The sequence below is a fragment of the Vanessa atalanta genome, chromosome 5 (genome assembly GCF_905147765.1).
Source record: "Vanessa atalanta chromosome 5, ilVanAtal1.2, whole genome shotgun sequence".
Lineage (NCBI taxonomy): Eukaryota > Metazoa > Arthropoda > Insecta > Lepidoptera > Nymphalidae > Vanessa > Vanessa atalanta.
Window position 1 is genome coordinate 8,648,782 of NC_061875.1, and position 21,492 is coordinate 8,670,273.

General features: G+C 29.9%; 1 protein-coding gene across 1 annotated transcript in view; it reads right to left on the minus strand.

The window, feature by feature from the left end:
• Positions 1-15,009, minus strand: part of LOC125064188 — a 34,490-nt gene extending 19,481 nt beyond the window's left edge. The window contains exon 1 of the mRNA XM_047671113.1: positions 14,843-15,009. The gene's annotated coding sequence lies outside the window, so the exon portion shown is untranslated. The remainder of the gene's footprint in view (positions 1-14,842) is intronic.
• Between the last annotated feature and the right edge of the window lie 6,483 nt (positions 15,010-21,492).

Sequence of the window (21,492 nt, forward strand, 5' to 3'; positions counted from 1 at the left end):
ATAGTTGGACAGGTGAATTGAATATGAATTGTATTTAAATTATTGTTTTGGGTATGATAGGTTCATAGGTGTATGGGTGTATGGGTGTATGGAGATATAGAGTGGAGAGGTAAGGAATTAGTGATATATCGCTAATATAGACAATTTGATGAATGGATGGGTTAATGGGTAGATAGATTGATGAATTTCTTTTATTAGTGGTGTAATTGTGATGCCACTAATACAAGCAAGGGTTAACTTATATAAAATATCGTACAAAAATATAAAAGATCTTGTAAAAAAGTGATCGCGCGTAGATTAAACGCGTATCGGATGTGGATAGATATTAAGATTATAATAACGATATAGAGTATGCCTCGCAATATGGTGAAATTATATGATGATTTTTTTAAACTGTGAAATATAGATCACGATGGGATTAAATGATGCGGTTTGCTACAATTTCGGATGGAGAATGATGAGGCTATAGGCTAGCATATCTTAAACTACTAATTAAGATAGCACGATTCGAAAATTAGAGCGAAACCTCGGTTTAAGAACTAGTAATAAATAACCGTAAATATCCAGTTTAGTTTTATATATTATCTTCCATGGATATGTTTTTCTCCCACAAAGTTTACTACAGGAATATCAAATCAAAAGTCACGATAATGTTAACGATATACGCTTACTAAGGGAAAGCAATACTTTATTAATTTTTGAAACCAAAATTCATAGTCACCACAGTGTATGATAGTTAATATTTAATATAAAGGCAATGGTATATGATGTCTGTAAATTGTGGTGTATTATGATACTCTCCGAAATACAATTACAAACAATAATAACGACTTTATATATTTGATGAATTGGTTTTCATTTTTAATAAAATAATAAAAAAGAAATTAATAAAATAATCACTGATAGTATATAATATATAGTATATATATAGTAATAGATCGTTATTTTAATTAAAACGTTTAACGTGAAATCTTTTCCTATCTAGTTTTATATTATGGTGTAATATTACGGAGTATCGTCATCACAATGTTTAATAATAAATCTCTCCCTTATTTAAAGTTCGTAGTGTATTAATCGTGTTAAACAAAGAAGTAAAGGTGGAATAACAGTTTGTCTAAACGTACTACGAGTAACTATGTAAATAATATAAATGATTCAATCTTTACCGATTAGTATCTCCAAATTATTCTAATATTTTTTTTAAAGTATATTGTAATTTAACGTTCGCTGAGTGTGTCGATTATAAACCAAAACAATGCGTTTACTATCAATAGGTTTTTTTTTAAATTACAACATACAAAATCACTTTATATTAGTAACATAACCATCACTTATTTGAATATAATCATAAAACACTTTTACACTGATTGACTAATAATATCGCGATTTGGCACGTAGTAATTGCGTCGATTGGCGTTTGCTTCGAGCAGCATAACGGCGAACTGTCTCAAGCTATCAGGCCCCTTTTTATACCGTTTCTGTTAATTGTAAAATGTGGGTACCTCGTATTTTCTTACAATATGTATAAACTTAGATTATTTATACAATTATCTAGACAGAGCGTCGCACTACAAAATAAATAAAACAAACGGCCCAACTTTTTATCTTGGTTGTGTGACAGCGACGATCGACACTCGTCCAACGTCATATTACTTTGCTTGTAAATACGGCTACTAAATATTTGACTTATTTCGACGCGTTCTTAGCTTTAACAGTCTATCTACATATTAATAATCAAAGTATATAACCTTTTCATTGCAACCACTCCAGTGAGCTCAACCACGTTATGACTGCTGTAGGTTGGTGAGGAGTTGAATATCCTGCATAGACAGTTCAGATGATAATGCAGCATTAGGCAAACGTTACCATATCTGTTAGGTTAGGTCCAATCATAATATAATTGATGTTACAGGATACTGTATTTTCAATCGACCAGACTAGTTGAAGTAGCTTACAACACTTTTAAAATTAGGAAGAGCTGATCTTGAAATAGCTTAATAGATTTTCTTTAATTATAGCCAAGTTAACTTTCAAACAAAAAAACTAAATCAAATCGATTAATTTTTCCACGAGCTATGACACCCCTCTTTTTACGTCTAGCGTTAAAATAGTCCAATATAATTTTATTACAATTGAAAAAGTAACTTAGCAAAATAGTAAAGTTAGATTTATAGATGAAAAATCATATCATTCTTATTTGTTAATTTCAATACATGACTATTAATTTACATTTACAAAACTGACTATGTGTTATTGTGTTATTTCAATTGAATTCTGTTACATTCTGTTTCTGTTGCTTGTATGAAAAATAAATATACTTTTTACATTTATTTTTAAGCTCTTTTGATATATCAATCAATGGATATTGGCTGAATTCTCGCAAAAACTTTTAATCGGACTGACATGACTTTCACATCACGATAGCTTACAGTTTCGAGAAAGCCATCGTCTACATAGTCCATTTACAATTAAAATAGGCAACAAACAAAACCAATAAATAATAACAAATTTTAACTTAATCAAATCTTCATAAACATAATTTTCTCTATTGAATTATTATCAATCGATATTATTAATAAATTGAGACTCACTTATAAGAATTAATTAAATCAACAACATGCAAACATCCCACTGCTGTACGAAGCTGCTTCTCCTTTAGAAAATAAGCTTTGAAGCTCCGTTTCCACTCCACCACTCTGTTTCAATGTGGGATTCTTGATACATTCAGATTTGTTCGTAATGGTTTCAAGAACTGAGCATAAGATGAATTATAAAACTCTAATTAAGCGCAATATTCAACGGCGCTTACTTCAAGCCCATGATTGAACCCGTAATCATTGGTTAAGTCTCAACTATTGCATCATCATCAATTGAAATTCATGTATACTAACTGAAACTTGTTCCATTGGCTTATATTACCTTTGATTGTTTGATTTGAAGACGTACCTTTAAAGGAATTCATAAACAGGTTCAATATAGTGTCAGCATGCAAATGCGCTTTAATCAAACCGCTCAGATTGACTGAAACAGATTTATGTAATAGGAATATAGATTTAAATTGAAAGCCGTGAGACGCAGCAAGCAGCCAACAAAGAGGGTTGGTACATGGCGTTATTTGCTGAGCTGCTTAACTAATTGCACCGTTTCTGTTATTTTAGCGAGCACTATAGTGCAGTATTCTGTCCTTAAAACAGCTAATTAAACTTCAGATCAAATATTAGCTATATGGTTAATTCTATATACATGTGTCTGATTAAAGATTTTAGCGTAAGTATATAGTTTGTACGTGTCTAGCAGAGGTACATCTATAGAACGACTAGCTGTGCCCGCGGATTTATCCGCGGTTATTTCAGCTTCTAACTGTAAGACTTTGATTGTTACTGAAATAAAATAAAATGCGGATATGTGTATAACAGATTTAGATTTTATCTATCTACAAACAAACAAATCTTTATTCATAATATTATTATGTACGATTCTGTCCGCACGGGCCACGCTAATATTCTTTTTATTATTATAATAAATTATCCCTCCTTATAATAGTAATTAGTCAATAATTCTTATGCTTCAAACCTTCTGCCTTATAATTATTTTCACTTCAATACTATTAGACTTTCACATATCCTACTATTCCCTGTTGTAACCCCAAAAGGGAGGTTGATTTCTAAATATACATTATTAGTTCACCTCTGCACCAACAATAGGGGATATATTTAAAATTTCAAGTGTATTACTTCAAAAACATATGACTTTTATACAAAATAAGGGTGGAGTTTCGTAAAATTCGTTCTTACCGGATTTCTACACCCTATAAGGAGCCTACCTGCCATATTTCAAGTTTATAGATGTTATAGTCTCTGAGATTCCGTGATTAATCAGTAAGTACTTACACTTTTATATATAAAGAAGATTCAAAACGGAGTCCTTTGTTCATTTAAATGCGGACGTTTGGAGGTTATGATAAATACATTTAAATTGTACATGTTCTCTTCGTGTAAATGTGAAATTAATAATAATTAAATCTGATCATCATCATTATTGTTCTTATCCCATTTATTTAAAGTCAATACATTATTTTATTATCTTCAATTCCTTTGTTGCTGATATTATCTATCCTTTTTCGGTCATCCTTTTGTGTTATAGCCATTCAACCTAACCCTTTTCTTGCATTACATATCCATGGTAATCCGTGTTCGATTTTCCATCACCGAAGCTACGTTTAAACTTTCTCATACTCATAAAAGAGTAACTACTCGTTTATACTAACTACTATTCATCTATATAACTTTATTTATAAACGGTTTTAATGCTGATCTAACATAACAATTCAAAGGTACTTTTAAGAGCCTACATGAGTCAACAGTATTTCGGTAGATAGTGGATAGTTGATTTCGTTTTCATTTCATTCCCCTTATATTCTAGAAGGATAATTTTTAAATTATATCAATAATAGATAGTTTATCTAATTACATTTATTAAGTTATACATGAATTCTTGAATTTGAAGAGAGACAAAGTAAAGATAAGTAACTATATGCTTTGGTTTTATTATGATATATGTTTTTGAAACCATATACAACTGTTAATTATTAAACTTCCAGAAAATAATATATTGAAGTCAAAATTCTTTTTATTAGTAAAAATGTTCTGTTTCCGATATGACTACAATATATATATAAATGCGTTTTTTTATCATATACGTTACTATTGAATTTCTTACCGAGTCTTCTCGGTAGAATCCATATTCTGAAATGGGTAACGCCGATGGTGACGATTCTAAAATGCTTACGTAAAAATCTATTTGTATGAACGAATATTGGTTTATGGTCTTGAAGAATGTGATATTTGTGTACTCTTCGACTGGTGGATACTGAATTGATTAAAATATTTTTAATAAAATATGACAGAATAAAAAAAGTGTTTAAAAAAAAAAACATACAAGCCATTGTATTACGTCACTTGAGTTTCAAACGTTATTCGAGCTGAATATATTCAGGAGTTATGTAAGAAAGTTGCTTTCCGAAGAACCGCGTATATTCTTCGGCTGTAATACTCGCATCTCGTGTTCCAAAGTTTTGCTATTGGCGCCCGGGGGAACGTTTCAATGGAACAATTGCGGACACATTCACCGTCTCAACCGAGCGTTTTACAGCTCGGAAAATCCACAGCTGTCTTCATAAATGTGGGCAATTAGAACTAGTGAAGTAGTGTATTTAAAACTTCCGCGTGCTATGTTTAACACCCTATTAAGAAAAGATTATTTTTAACATCAATAAATAATTTAAAAAATGCTTCATCACGCTTTTTTGAATTGATGTTTTGCCAATATTCAAAATAATAGTATACAAATGTTTAAAACGATTTGTTTACTTAGGACAGCAATACTTACTATACTTAAGTATGGTTCGGAGAATTACGGCAATTAAAAATAAATAAACTATAGCATCAGCTAATTATGGCGCTCTTTGCAGTAAACTGCAAGCGAGATCCTTTTTAATTGAGAGCCTTGTTAGGTTGCGTACTAACCCGTAGTTCCGCTGCAATATTCCCTTGGGGAGAACAACGGAAATCCTACTCCTTACGCTCCATGTTATAAGCACCATAATAACAAGCTATCCCTGAAGGAAGTATTATACGAAAGCAGTTTATCCTTTTAATAATTAATTGTATAGTTATTTTAGCAAAATAATGTTTATTACAACAGTTTAATGGATAATATAACATGATCTAAGATACGTTCTATATGTTGTACATTCTTTCGCAAAAGATTTTAGCTAGCTATTATTAAGCTGGCTTTAATGTCATGTATGCTCGTCTCGGAATATTCCGCATGCCCTCCACCGTCTCGTAATTATTATCAAGTAGTAAACCTATCCTTTATTATACTCGTATGAAAGGAGATAGGGAAAAACAACTATATTTCATTTCTTTATGTAGAAACATTGTACATCAAAATTTATGTTTCTTACTTTATAGATTATGAAAAACCTAAATAAACTATTTATAATACACGTCATTTGTTATTTTTAAAAATTCTTTCGAAATTTTTATTTATTTTAACGATGATAATAGGTCTTCGAATATTATATGAATATTCAAACAATTGCATTCGAATATTAATATTTTTAATGTAATACAGAATTTTTTATTTAAAATATGAGGGTTTATTTTTCCTAATTAGGGTATGATACACATATAAACTGTAACGCCCTGTTTTTATAGTAATATATTTCCATGAATTTTTGCATTAGTTTTAAGTTCGAAACCCTCTTCTAAAAGAAAAAATAACAATTTCCCATTTATGTATCAACAGCTTTATGAGATATTACTGTCCAAGCTATCGAGCAACTATGCCTTTACTATAACAATATTAAAATACCGCATCGGACATTTTGTACAATCACTATGGAATGTACGTAGCCTGACACAATTTTATCCAAATATATGAGTTTAAATTTTATTTCATAAAGAAGTTTGACGAAGAAATAACTAAATTGAATAAAATTTGGTTATCATTCACACAGAATATCAAAATAGACGAAATAAGTAGCTTTGTTCCATTCAATAAACACTTTCCACATAAATCACTTTTTAGTGAAGCACTTACTAGGAATGCATAAACATTGAGGCATCGTCTCCGTTTTATCGTTAGCTAGAGAAATGGCTGGCAGCCGCGACCCCTGGCTGGATGTCGATACGTCAAAGCGACACGTCGCCACACTTGACACTTTAGTTTATTGGTCCATTCGCATGTCAACGAACCAACTTGGTACGTCGCGAAATAAATTACGAGTTCTTTTTTTATTATTTTGAATATTTGCAAAAAAAAATATTTTTATACTTTTCTTGTTTTTTTAAAGGTATATTAAACAATGACAAATTAATTAAGTAATTCGTTAGTGTCATATAACCTTTTGTTTCTTATTTAATTCATTATTTATTTAACGCGGGATCGTTAACATTTAGGACCAAGTAGTGTAAATTATACAATCATTTTAAAAACAAGCACTATCACGGCGATCTTAGTAGGCTTATGAAATATTATTTAAAAATATATTTCTACGATGTTTTTATTTACCGAAAAAAAAAACGATTTAGCCCGAATCACAGATTAATAAAAATAAATAAAATGATTTTGAAATCCCTTTTAAACTTCGCTTGATATAAATAGCTCTTAGCGGAGATGGCCTGGGCATACTGAATATTGTTGTGCTTCATTTGTGTTTTTTATAATTACTCTCATGCTGAGCGGTAAAGAAAAATATCTCGACAAAATCCGCATGTGTGTGATGAAAATTTGCGACATTTGTCTCAAAACGAAACGGCCTTAAATCAGGAGTGCGACATTTACAGGCTAGTCTTACTTAAATGCAACTGGAGTAGGAAGTTATAATGTTGAATCGAATTATTATATTAAAATATTTATTGAAAATTTTATCTCAGCGCACAAGTAAAAATTCAGAAGACTTTATTCCATTTATGGAAATTTGTAGATTTTTTTGTCTTTAGTATGAGTTGATGTGATCCTGACCTCTTCCTTTAATATCATAACCGAATAAAATGTATGTTATATATATGTATAATGATTAGATCCGTCGTAATACAACATACGTTGTACTTTTTTAATGCTCTTAACAAAAATCCATTTGCCAATAGCGACTTTAAATTTCAATTTTAATTTGAATGCTCTGTATAATACTTATTGGTAATTGTGATCCTAGTTTAAAACTTTAATTTCAAATATAAAAATGGGTTTCATTTATATTTTTCCATTGAATATTAATCGAGCTTTTCAATAAAGTTGTGCAATTTTTTGAACCAATATCTAGTAACAATTTCACTCAAAAACCGGATATTACTTTGTAAACTAAATTACTTGCTAAAATTTTCAATAAAAATGATAATATAATAATTTGATTCAACATTATGACCTTCTACTCCAGTTGCATTAAAGTAAGAGAAGCCTGTAAATGTCGCACTCCTGATTTAAGGCCGTTTCGTTTTGAGACTTTGTTGAGATGATTTTCTTTACCGCAGAGCATGAGAGTAATTATAAACACACAAATTAAGATTCACAAGATTCGGTTTACGGTCCCTTAACATTATTGATGTAGATGAATCTTGGAATGTGAAATTTGAAGTGTATGTAGTTAAAAATTAAACGCAAGCTTGATACTGAAACACAAATCCTTACATTTTGATGTAACTGAGACGCGATACTATTTACAACTTATTTGATAAATGCAGCCGAAAAAAAATCCCAACCTATAAAAATATATGCCTTTCACTTTTTTCTCTGAACACAATTGACAAATGATCTAATAGGATTTGTCTTAGTTGTTGATTAAATAAAAAAATATATTTATATTGTATGTATTTTTAAAAAAAAATCTATTAAAAATTTAAACCTAAGGTATATGAGTCTAAGCATTAATTCCATTGGCTGGTCCTTTAACTACATGTAAGTCACTAATAGAACATGTTGGGTAAGTAAATCCGCAAAGTTATGCAAGAACAAATCGGAAAGGAAAGGTTTTGCGTTTCCTTACTCCATTACAAAGTTGCGAATGTAAGCGTGTGATTCCCCAGGTTGCGATTAACTAGACATTTCAATAGCCACATTTTTAGTAAAATCGACGAAAGTATATTATTTTCTATTATTTGTCTTTGATTGCTCTGGCCTTTGCCCCAGTACACTCAACGTTTTCCTGATTTTCCTTAAAGGAACAGATTTTCTTTCAATTCGTATTACTTTTCGAACAGATTTTGTATTTATTTTCAATATATTAAAAAGTCGTTTAAATTTATTACATTATGATATAATTTCTCATATAATCAACGAGCTCATATCACATATACGACACCACTAACATTATCAGTAGCATCTTAGTCTTTAGTTTAAAAGTCTACACGAATGTAAGAAGCTGTTAACTGCAAAGATTATCCACGTAGATTGTTTCATCACTCGTTCAATTGTTTAACCTTTGAGTAACTTTTCCTACTAAATCCTAATACTGATATAACCATCATATCAAGTTAAATAACAGAGAAAATCTCGATAAGATTCTCCATGCGTTAATTTAGTTTGATATTAGATTAAACTGAGTTTAAAAAATATCCAGTGTACTAAATGAAAAAACCGTTCCAACACATGTCGTAAACATAAAACCAAATAGTAAATCACACGCCGAAAAAGTTTACTTTTTAAAATTGCATTGAAAACCCCATCTTAAATAAAGAAAAGGACATATGATATTACAAAAAAATAGATATGATTTCAAGTATAAAACGAAACAATGAGACTAAAATCAAACAGTGCAGAGGTTAAAAAGATGAAAATATGTCCATTGTGTTCAGGGCTTAAGACATGAAAATACCATAAGAGTTAAGACTGTACGAACCTGAAGTTTGTTTTCATCATTTCTCTCACACATTATATGATAATAAGTTTTGTAACATACAAACACGGGCAAAATTAATCAATCAAAAACTAAGTCCATAATTGCAGGTAGAAAGAAGTACTTCTTTCAAAGAGTAGAATTTCTCAGGTCTCTTATTCGTAACCTAAACCAAACCAAGCTTTTGTTATAGAAATTTAGCCGAGAACAACCAACCTGCAATTCATGTGGCGCCTGATGACAACTTTTGACTAAAGTTACTGCAGTAAATGATGGCTTAATGAGTGCATTTCCCAATGGTTCGTTTCAGCCATCGAACAATTTAGATTCAGATTATAATATTTTTTGAATAATTATTCTACTTTAAATTACGCTACCACTATTAAAAGGAGAATATATGAAATGACGTTACGTGAAAGTTATAATTTTAGCTGTTTTGTAATATTTTTAGTTAAATAGCTTATAAGTGGTTAATAACAAATACACTAATATATAATAATATAGGTATATTCGTTCTCGGCTCTTTTTTATTGATACCCTGTCTATAAAATACATAAATTGCTCTATCTTTGAAAGAGTTGTTTCAAAATTGGTGACCATTTGATGAATACTTTAACGAATATGTCAACTTTTATTATTTATAATTATTTGATAAAAGAGACAAAGCAAAATGTGCTAAGGCAATCACGTGAATATGCCTATTTCCAAGATATGTTGATTCCCATACATATATATAAATATAATTCGAATATGCTAAAGGTATTTACGTGACTATATTTTTGCCGAAGTTATTCATAAGCTTTAAGAGATAATAAAAGGTTAACTATGATGATAATAACAATGTATTTTACTGATATTCATAACTCCTTCACAAATAGCTTGAAACAACAATTATGAACATAAATATAACGCATTTTGTTTTTGTTTAACATATTGAATGCATTTTTAATATGCTTATATACAGCAACTGATATGGATTGTATATCTTATCAGCTTTTAAACCCAATCATAACAATATTTTTTTACTATAAATCCACTTCAATTCGTCGTAAAATCATTTTTTTTTGTTGAGTCTGAGCCGCCGAGCAAAAAAGCACCTTGTTTATTTTTGAAGCAAACGAAAACATATATAAATTATTCAATATTCTAGTAATAAAGTTATTTTATGCTGTAGGAAATGGAGATTTTTTTTTAAGTTTTAATTTTGTATCGAGGAGAAACTTAAATTGAATTTAAATGTTGAAACCCATAGGTCTTACGGAGATCCGTGGATCGTCAGTTTAAATCGAGTTACACTAATTCGATTAAAACAAAAATGTAAAGAAAAAATTTAAAATTCATACGGGCAAAAGTTTTCAAATTTATCTTATTTTTGATTTTCTTCTTCTTTTTACTTTAAGCACGACTTATTTTTACATCACTATAGTAGAATGGATTATGTACAAAGAAAATAAAGTTAATTTTCTATGACTTTTGTAGTGCTAAATTGATCAAGAGAAATCTCATCTTGAGGAAAACTCATTAAAAACTAAAACATTGCTACGCTTAGTTTGGTGAACTAGCTAATTTATATTGTTAGGCTTTCAGTTTATAAAAGCAACTCTATATATAGCATTTTAATTAATATTATATTATATTTAAAATGATTTTTATTTATGAGTGGTCTTACATTCAAATCAAATCAAAATATACTTAATTCAAGTAGGTTCATAAAAGCATTGTGAATCGTCATATTACATTATTAATTTAAATGTAAGACGATCACCTTTACCCATAATAATATAAGTTAAGCAGGAATAAGTTATAGACACCTTCGCTCATAGACATTCGACTAGTAAAAAATAATATAAATCATAGGAGCTTATATGTTATGACCCTTCTGCTTGCTTATTATATTTGATAATATTCGAACATGATCAATACAATGCAAAGTGAATTTATTTTGAATTTATTTACGATGTTTTATCATTTTCGGCGACATGTTACTGACAAACTAGTAATGGGATCATAGGCCAATAACGACGCTTGCTGGTGCGTTTCATTCCGGCGTAAGCGTGTTGTCACATTTAAACAGCTATAAATCAGAAACGATTCACAACTATATAGTAACTTAGTGTATAGGTGTTATTGTAACTTATAAGTGTTTATGAAGGTCTACGTGAATTGATGAAGGATGAAGTATTTTGTTGTATTTTGCTTATAGTAAATTATGTTTCAGACTAATTTAAGATTTATAAATTGAACAATTAAAAACAAAAGTAGCAAATATCAAAAATAATAATTAATATTTAAATTATTTCTTATAATTTCAATGGAACTAGTAAATATATACGTTAATAATATACAAATATAAATCAACGGACAACTATTGTTGAAGAGACCGATCACTGTTGTTATCGGTAAAGATAGCGCATACCTGTTGAATATGACTTTGGTCATATCCATTCCTCGGACACCCCGAAAGGACTCGTATTGATTAAACGGCAGTTCTAACGACTTTCTAATAATGAAGATATACGAAACAACATGATTCGCCAATGATGATGTTCCCGTTGTTTACAAGTGTTGAAGTGTTATATCATCTTCTTAAATATTTATTCACCCCATGTTATTGTCTCTACTTTTTCCTCAACAGGAAAATGCTGCTATCATTCTTGCCACCATTCCACGCAGTCGTTATTTGTATTCGTTATTTTTAATTAAGATTCTTATAAACATGTAATACTCATATTATAATTATTGGTAATATGCGTAATAATAATTCCTGAAAATATATATATATATAGTAAACCTCTCATGCATTATAGATTTAATTTTATGGATTTTTGGAGGATATAGTTAGTGTGAATGTGAATTATAATTATAACTAAAAATAAATTTATAGAGAACTTTGCATTGTAAAAAAATAATTTAGATTTTTTAACGATATGAAAATCACACCTAATATAGAGATCAACTTTTACTCTCGTTCCTTACATGTTTTTTTTATTATGTAAGTAGACAGGAAAATGGGCACCTTACGTTCAGTAGCCACTACTCTCTGTTGACTTTGGCGCCGTAGGAAATTTTAACAAATCCTTACATCAGCAAAGCACCACCGACCTTGGAAATAGAGATATCATGTGCCTTGGCTCATAATTAAACTGGCTTCCTAACTCTTCAATCAGGAACATAACTATACTAAGTATTGTTGCTTGGCTTGATAAATGGGTGGCCCTACTACCAAGTGAAATATATAAACAGACTTACGAATAATAATGTACTTGTATTAGGATAGTGAAAACCTTGTACTCCTTTTTGAAGCATATTGCGCGCCCGAAGAAGTGTAAAATCTGGCATAGTTAAAGTTTATATGGAAAAGGACTAATACATTATGTTCAATAAAACAAAACACACAACATTTAGAATTTATTATGACAGTGGCAAAGTCAACATATATTTCAAAATAAATAACCAAAAGCAGGGTTTTCTGAAATTTATTTGTGTTTTCTTATTGTAATAGTGACAATGTTTTGTCCAGCTAAGCCTCATTTTTAAAATTATGGTACATAGAAAAGTAATTATAAAGTCATATAAGTTGGAAGCAGATAATCTCCCAAACTTTTGTCAAATATTGTACTTTACCAAAAATTTATTGTAAACCTTTGAATTAAAAAAACAATGGATCTAAGTCTCAGTTATTTAGTAATGAAATGTTAACCAATGAGCGATTGCTAATTGATAATAATGTTTGAGTACGCATTAATAGAAAATTACATAATATGTTTAATATTGTTTTGAGAACCTTATATGAGGTATCAATAATAAGAAAATCCAATACACAATTTTATTCTTAACAATAATAAATGTAAACGAAATAATTACATATTAAAAGTTCAAAATATTTTTTACTTCCCCGGAAAGAAAGGTAATGTAAATTGATTTTGATATCCGATGATAAACAATGAATAAGGTAAAAATATCAAATCATGACATATTTTGAACGAATGTAGGAATCACATGCATATATATGTTAATATATGTTTAAGGATTTCTATAATTTGCATTAGTATGTCTATTAAATGCTAAATCAATCAACTACGTTGTCTTTTATAAAATAATATACATTTGTCAATCAGCTTATGAAATATGCATATACATAAGTATATTAAGAACAATACTATAATTAAATTATACTATTTAATTATCTTTTCCATCTTTTGAACATTAACCGCGACTAAAACATTCGACGAGTCTTCTTTTTTCTCATAAAGAATCTTTGCTTTAAGCTGAGCTTATCTTCAGAAGTTATAATGCTATTATTTATGAAAAAAAAATTAAAATAAATAAGAATACACTTAAAATATGTAATATAACGGTCAGTCGTTATAACAAATGAGAATGAGTCAAATCGAATAGAGTAACGATTTGACTCATTCTAAATTCGAAATCTTAAAAGTACTATTTTTTTTAAAGTTAGAATGAATCGAGATTAATTTAAAAAAGTAGTTCAAACAAATTTTATTTCAAAAAATTCTAACAGATTAATAGCCATCTAATCGTGGACAAGCAGATCACCTTTGAAAGTTAATAAAGAAAAAATAAAATAATAAAGACAGCAATATTTAACTTAATTCCTTGCCAAAGCTTTGCAGGTTAAAAATTATAAGCTGTTTTATTTTACACTACTCTCTGTTCTAGAAGGCAGGGTAGAAGAGAACTGCATCTAATTTTACATGCGTAGAAAATACTATTTATACGGCATTTGCTTGAGCGATTTTCACTAGCATTGAAAATCAATAAACCATAGTATACGTCATTTACTAATCCTTTCATTGCTCACGTGATACGCAAAATCCCAATGATTTTTTTCATACATATTGTTCTTACTTACTTGCAACCAGTGTATAACTTGAGTAAGATCCAACCACGTATTCTTACAGGGAAAAAAAAACACAAAAAATTTTTTCATACCTAAAAAATCTTAGAAGTGTATCTGTTAAAAATCAAAGAACTAAATTGAAAACGGTATTAATGGTGTTGTTATCATATATTTTGGTAGGCTTGGTAGGTATGTTGCTATTGATGAGAATCAGTGTGTGTTATACATGCATTATTATTTAAATTAGTAACTTTTACTGCATACGTCACAAAATATATATGAAATGCTAAAATTAATACAGAAATTTGTGCGAATTTCGAAACCGCTTGTTGTAGCAAATATTTTCTGTTCTAGCCGTAAAATAATTTCATGAAATTATCTTTAAAGTATTATTATCATCAACCTTAATTATACTTAAAAACTAGAATATGGGATATTTAATTTTAAGGCGTAACTGGAAATCATAGTAAGAAATATTCCTAGGAACTATTCCCACGTTGGAAATAATTGTTACCAAAAGTCACAAAATAATTCAAATAAACTTTATATGGTCTACTTTCTTTTAATATAAATTTAAATCTTACCTCTCACTTTTATCAACAAATCCAAGACAACAACTTAAAAAAACAGTTCACAAAGATTGCACTATTACGTAGATAAGTGTCATTAACCACTGAATAATGTTTGCATTACCGTAGCGATAGTAGGCGCGTTACGCTTACGTAGCGGCGTAGCACAAGTGCACGCAGCGAGGTCTCGTAGGCAACTAAACCGCGCTCCAGCCGCTGCATAGCTCAATCACAACACAGTCACTGAGATGTAAGCATAGTTCCTGTCTCCACTGTATATCTAATTCTTACTACACCACTTCTCACTTATTACAATACAATTTCCTTTTTTTTTTTAAATTACAATTTATCCCACTTATAATGTTACATGCTACATTTTCAATTATTTTTAACCTGCTTATTATACTGTTTTATTGAGCATAAAAACAATCTTTTGTATTTATTTTATAGTGTTTAACACAAATTAAAAATAAAAATATAATATTTAGGAATGATGTACTGTTATTATTCCAACACTACCTGAAACTCCAAACAGATGAAATTCCATTAATATATTAAACCAAACCTCAAAGCCATGGTTTAATGAAAGAATTTAATAATAAAGACCAGAATATTATTCAATTTTTCTTAAAAACAAAGATGGAGCGAGAAGAAATTCTGTTTCCACCTGGGGCCTTGGGGGTTAGTCGAATTTATTAGCATTCAAATGATTTATAACTAGCGAGCGGCAGCTGAATATTTTCTGATTCGCCTTAAATTAAATTCTTTCTTCCCTTTGACTGGATTTCATTAAAGGTAACGAAACTCTCCAAAGATGAAAAAGATAATCGCAGTTACCTTGAAGGTACGTCATAGCATGAATTATGCATTATATCGTGCACCAAAGAGCTTTTTAGAAACGATCGCCTTAATCTATCACAATAACAAAACTACATCATGGGGATATTTATTAAATTTAAAGATTATTATACCTTATCAAATTACACAATTTCTAAGATGTATGTAAAATTAAAAAAATCTTAGGCTATACTATTCATTCGATTGTAAAATCATTTTTCTAAATTGTTTTACTCCTTCTAAATACAGTACAGGTATTTTATAATGAATAAGTAAGTTTAGAAATAGATACACAGTTTGTTGTATGAGACTATTTTTAAATGATTTTATATAACTACATGATTTTGGATTCCAGTAAATTATTATTATTATTTCAGTTAAATTAATATATGTATGACGAATAACATCATTTTATTTGTTAGGTTATTTAAAAAGAGCAGCTAAATGAGTTTATTCTCGCTAGAGGCCGCTTTCCGAAAAGGTGGTAGAGTTGAAATATTGACAGTTCAAAAATGATTTATTGTATTTTTTATTTACTTCTAACTAAATTTATTTAGTTGAATTTAATTTGAATTGTGTCGTTATCTTAATTAGTTTTATTAGCAAAATAAATTGCAGTTCAATTTTATTCCCACGACGAATAATTTGTCGAATCTTAACCTTAAATATTTCGTCTGGATACGTACTGTTCAGATAATATTTTGTTAGCAATATAATTACTATTATTAGAATACTGATACCAGTCTACTCGTAAGGCCGCCCCAATATACACAGAGTGAGGAACGTGCCGCCTATTCTCTCATTGAAGTACATTAACCTTTTGATCGATACATTTGGTTAATTATGTATATAAAATACGTTACTACATTTGTTATATTATATAAAGCAATGAGAAAATATCACAAAATTTGAAACAATTAACGCCTTAATTTATTATTGAAAATAATGTTTTATTTGATAATTAATAAACAATTACAATAATAACCCAACTTATGCCTTTAAAGCCTTTGATACCTTAACATTACTAATTAATAATATTTAAATATTTGTATATATTGAATAATATCGCTACAAATATAGCCTGATTGATGATACTGATGAAAATTAATACTGTTTTCCAAATTAATCGAAATATTTCGGCTTTATTGTTTTCTCATTTTCAATCATCAAAGTTTTAATTATGACACAATATGACAAATGTATTAGTAACATATTATTTGATTTCTTACACGTCATATGTATTATATATAAATTTTAAGGTCAATAAATTCTTCATTTATTTAAAGATTATGCCCTTATAAGCAATTTCAACAACAGTGGCTAATTCCAAAAGAGATTAGACAGATAAACCAGACGCAGGATACATTGTAGTGCACTAGTACGTGCGCAGACACATGTCATAATCCGTTTTAGACGGATATTTTGACCAAGAACACAATAATTTTCATTAGCCAGGCTTATATTCTGTAAAAATAAACTCGAAATTCACCGCAAAATACAAACATGAATTGTCAGAATGTTTTTATTTAAAAAGTTGTGGCCTTCAGGGGACGCCCAGCATTATATTATATTTTACTTATTGGTGCCCTACCAAGCAAGCCCGTCTTTGTAAGTACCAACCTGCTCATCAGATATTCTACCACCATATACTAAGTATTGCTAATGCAATACTTAGTATAATTGTATTGTGTGTATCGGTTTGAGTGGGACAGTGTACTACAGGCTCAAGGAACCTAACACCAACAACAAAGTTAGTCGCGCAATAGCGAATTATGAAACGATTAAAGTTGTCATGACAACTAACTTTATGGACAAATGTGACCACTGACCGCAGGTACACCATTTCCCGCCGGAAATCTTCTATAATAAAAATAAAATATAATAAAATACGACAACCACAATACACATACAGGGGAGTAATGAGTAGGAACGGTATGCCGTGTCGGCGAACGATGGTCTCATCCCCAAGACGTATCACCAGATATTTCACATAAATAAAATAGTTCATGTATGCTTAATTTTAATGTAATATTCTCGTACCGATGCTCGTCGCACTTTCATAAAACGTAAATCCCCTACGTTTAAAAAAAGAAAAAAAATAGTTTCTATAACGTTTTCATAGTAAACATTTCACGAAACATTGTTTTATTGCAAGTTTTCCTACAACGATCTTTAACGTTTCCTGGTAAAGAAAATTATACGGATTTACCGTTGCAACGGTACAGGAGTTTTGTGAAAAGGCCGTTCGTTCGAGTTTAAATATTTAACGAGGGTCGAGTAAAAGAACAAAGCGCATTCCGGATTTAGTGCTACCTGTCTATCGTCCCTGTAAGGCTTAGTCATTAAATTCAACAGCGCTTTATACTGACTGACTTCGTTAGACCCACAGCACTGTCAAAGGATTATATAATAGTTCCAAAGCAGAAGCTGTTAAGGTAGGCGTAGATATTGACATATTTGTTTTTATTTCAATGTAATATCTGTATAATATATTCGAAGCTATGTTCATATTATAAGGTTGAAGAGTTGGGCTCTATGGTTTCACCCTCACAGAACTTTGAGTGTCTTTGCCGTTCCATCACTGCTCTAGTCCTTATGGTCTTTCTCGATCAATAGTCTCAATAAAACGAACGCTCTAAATAATACTTTTTTCTACTGAGATTCCTTTCATACAAACTTCATAACTTTCTAATATACCTATATAAACTGAGAAACTGAGGACCAGGAAAATTCACGGCCTTACTGAATGTAGAATTACAGAGTAGAATTTGTTACAAACGTAAATTACGTGTAACTCATTTTCAGTAGACACTGAGATGTAAACAAGGCCTAGCTAACTAGCTGTTCTTAAAAAGCACATGAAGCTATGACTATTGCGCGGAGAGTGCTTCTTTTTAATTTTTAGTTTTCGTATTGGTAATCAAGCCCGATGATTGCCGACTAAACCTAGTTCCTTTATTTCCACTTACTATTGATATATATTTTTTTAATTTTAGCCTTTGCCATTAGTTTCTAGCCATGTTAAATATATAAACAACCTTTTACGCTATAAATGTGCGGACAATATGACGATGATTCGAAGTTATTATTTTACTTATATTTTTAAGGTCTTATTAAACATTTTCAAATTCAAAGTCAAAGTCAAAGTCAAAAATCTTTATTCAATATAGAAGTGTATACACTTGCTTATTGATTGTCAAAAATCTACCACCGAGTTATTATTTTCACCAAATTCTTGGCATAATTTATTATTCGGTAATTTTCATCAAACACCGACAACATCGTGTGTGGTAGTAGTAGTGGTATAGGTTACCACTAGTAGGTATCGTCTTTTGACTAAAGAATCCTAAGTAAAAATATCACATATTATGAGAAAAGGTTCTCATCCCATATTTTTAAAATAAAAGTAACTACTGTTTCGCAAAAGCCGCCTTACCTCTTAACAAAAAGAACTAGCGCTCATTCAACCACGTTGCTTCAGTAGTGAATGTTCATGTGGTAGAACTTCACCAGATGAGGTTTTATCATGTCTTTCTTCAACGCAAAGCATAATTTGTAAACACTAATTTACTCAACATGAAAACTTGACAACCGTATAAATTTACTCCGATTTGAATCCACGATCTTCGATAAGAATATGTGTATTGTGCTATCTGAAAAATTATTTCCATAATTATAGGGCTTCGTTTATTTTTATTTTCCTAGCTTATCCAATTTCTATTTCGTGTAGTTTTCACTTAGGAATGGTTTAATGAGATGCTCATATAATCATAGGCTCATTAAATGAGTCACATATAGTACTTAAGCTATTTATAGCTATGAATAATACTTTATTAAAATAAAAAAAAAGTAGGTACCTTACAATTACATTTCTGTAAAAACTTTTTTATTCGGCTACGCGGAGGATATTTGATTTTAGTCATTATGTATGTAAGTTTGTTCATCTGTTCCATATGAATAACTTCCGAATTATTATGATTACGGGCTATTTGGTATCACTGTAAATTAAATATGGCGCCTTCTAGGGGTCATAAAATATATATATCCCATACTTTTCAGAGCGTAGTATTGTGTTCTTTTTTTTGCATTAATTTAGATGCAGAGATTTCTGTAAAAATAAATACATATTCAAAATTACTAAAAAAATTATATTCTAACTTACGTTTTAATTATAATCACAAGAACGCCTAATCTCTGATACTTATATCGTATAAATATTGATTCTGGAATGTATAGTAAGTAAACTTTTCATTAATACATAAAAGCGTTGTATTGGCGTTTAAGTGAACCTGCGATACAGTGTATCTTTTGTAATCAAAAGCATATAACGTTTATGTCATTCACCGTATTTAATTTTTTTTTAATGAGCATTGAACTCAATAATGGGCGCGACGATGACGTACTCGTATATGAGCGCACATTGTGTTCCTTTGTTTCGCGCTGAGCGTCATCATTATAAATTTTTACCGCAACAATGTCTAATGAGTAAAATCTCTACACACACTGGTCAATTATATAGTTCTATTGTGAAGTTTTAATGATATGCTAAACGACCGCGATACTTAAAATATAAAGAATTTAATGTAAAAGTTTATCCAATATTTTAATATCATCATTTAATAGAACCATAAAAGAAGTGTAGATGTTTTGAAGGGCATGCTAAAACGTCACCGTCATTACTTTTCCTTTAACCAAAAAATATTTAAAATATCAATTCATTCAAATAAATATAAAAACGAAGTTTACGTAGATTTCGTGTTAGGTATAAAAACAACCGTTTAAGACAGACCAACGTGACAAAACAAGAGCTCAGCAAATATTAAATATACCACTCTCGTATCAGTGGAATGGCTCGTATGAGAATTTCGGAGGTCAGCAAAACATTGACAAGTTCCAGAGTAGAAGGCATCCCAGGGCAGCGGAAATAATGACATCCGTTATGTAATTGGAATGGACCGGAGTACAAGAGTTAGCGACGTGGTCATACATTGTGATATAATTTTTACTACAACAGGAAATTATAAAAAGTGGTATTTAACACCAATTTATTCCGTTATGCGTGTTTTAATATTTCTGATATTATTATGTAACTATATTATCTTGTTTAAGAGCCGATTAAATGGTTCTATTTAAAATGTTAGATAAAAAAATATATATTTGTTTCTTATTTCAAAGTTTAAAAATAAAGTTCGAAAGAAACAACATTCTACGTTGTTTTAAAGAACATCGTTATTTTCTCAAAAAATCCTATTGAGGAAAATAGAACGATCATTATTTTTAAGTAAGTCAAAATCAGAAATAAGAGAATTTTTTGAAGAAACATTGGGCACTGCAGCGAACTCAGCACGAGCAGGAAATAATGACGTCCGGAGAACTACCCCGTAATTGAAACATGCCGGCCAAGGGCTGAAACCAGTAAATTACGACGGAAAACGAATATGTACAAGGGAAATCTAGTTTAATACTTATTACAGAAATAACTAGACGCTTCCCCATTTAACTCAATTATTTCGTTGTCAATACATGACCGTTCTTTTTAAAGTCGATTTTTATATTATTATATCAATATCAACATACACCTCACAATAAGATTATTGTTCAGGAAATTGTATTTTGTTACTACAATTTGTCTGCCGGAAAATAAAACAACTTTGTTGCAAACTGAAATTGAGAAAATGTTCGTGTATTGCTATCGAAGTTTTAAGTCAAGCTTGAAGTGTAATAGTTTTGAGTGAAACACAGCATTTTAGAAACATACAATAAAAGCGTCAGCTGCATATGGATTCGTATGAACAATTCGTATAAGCATACTACGATATTACTATAAT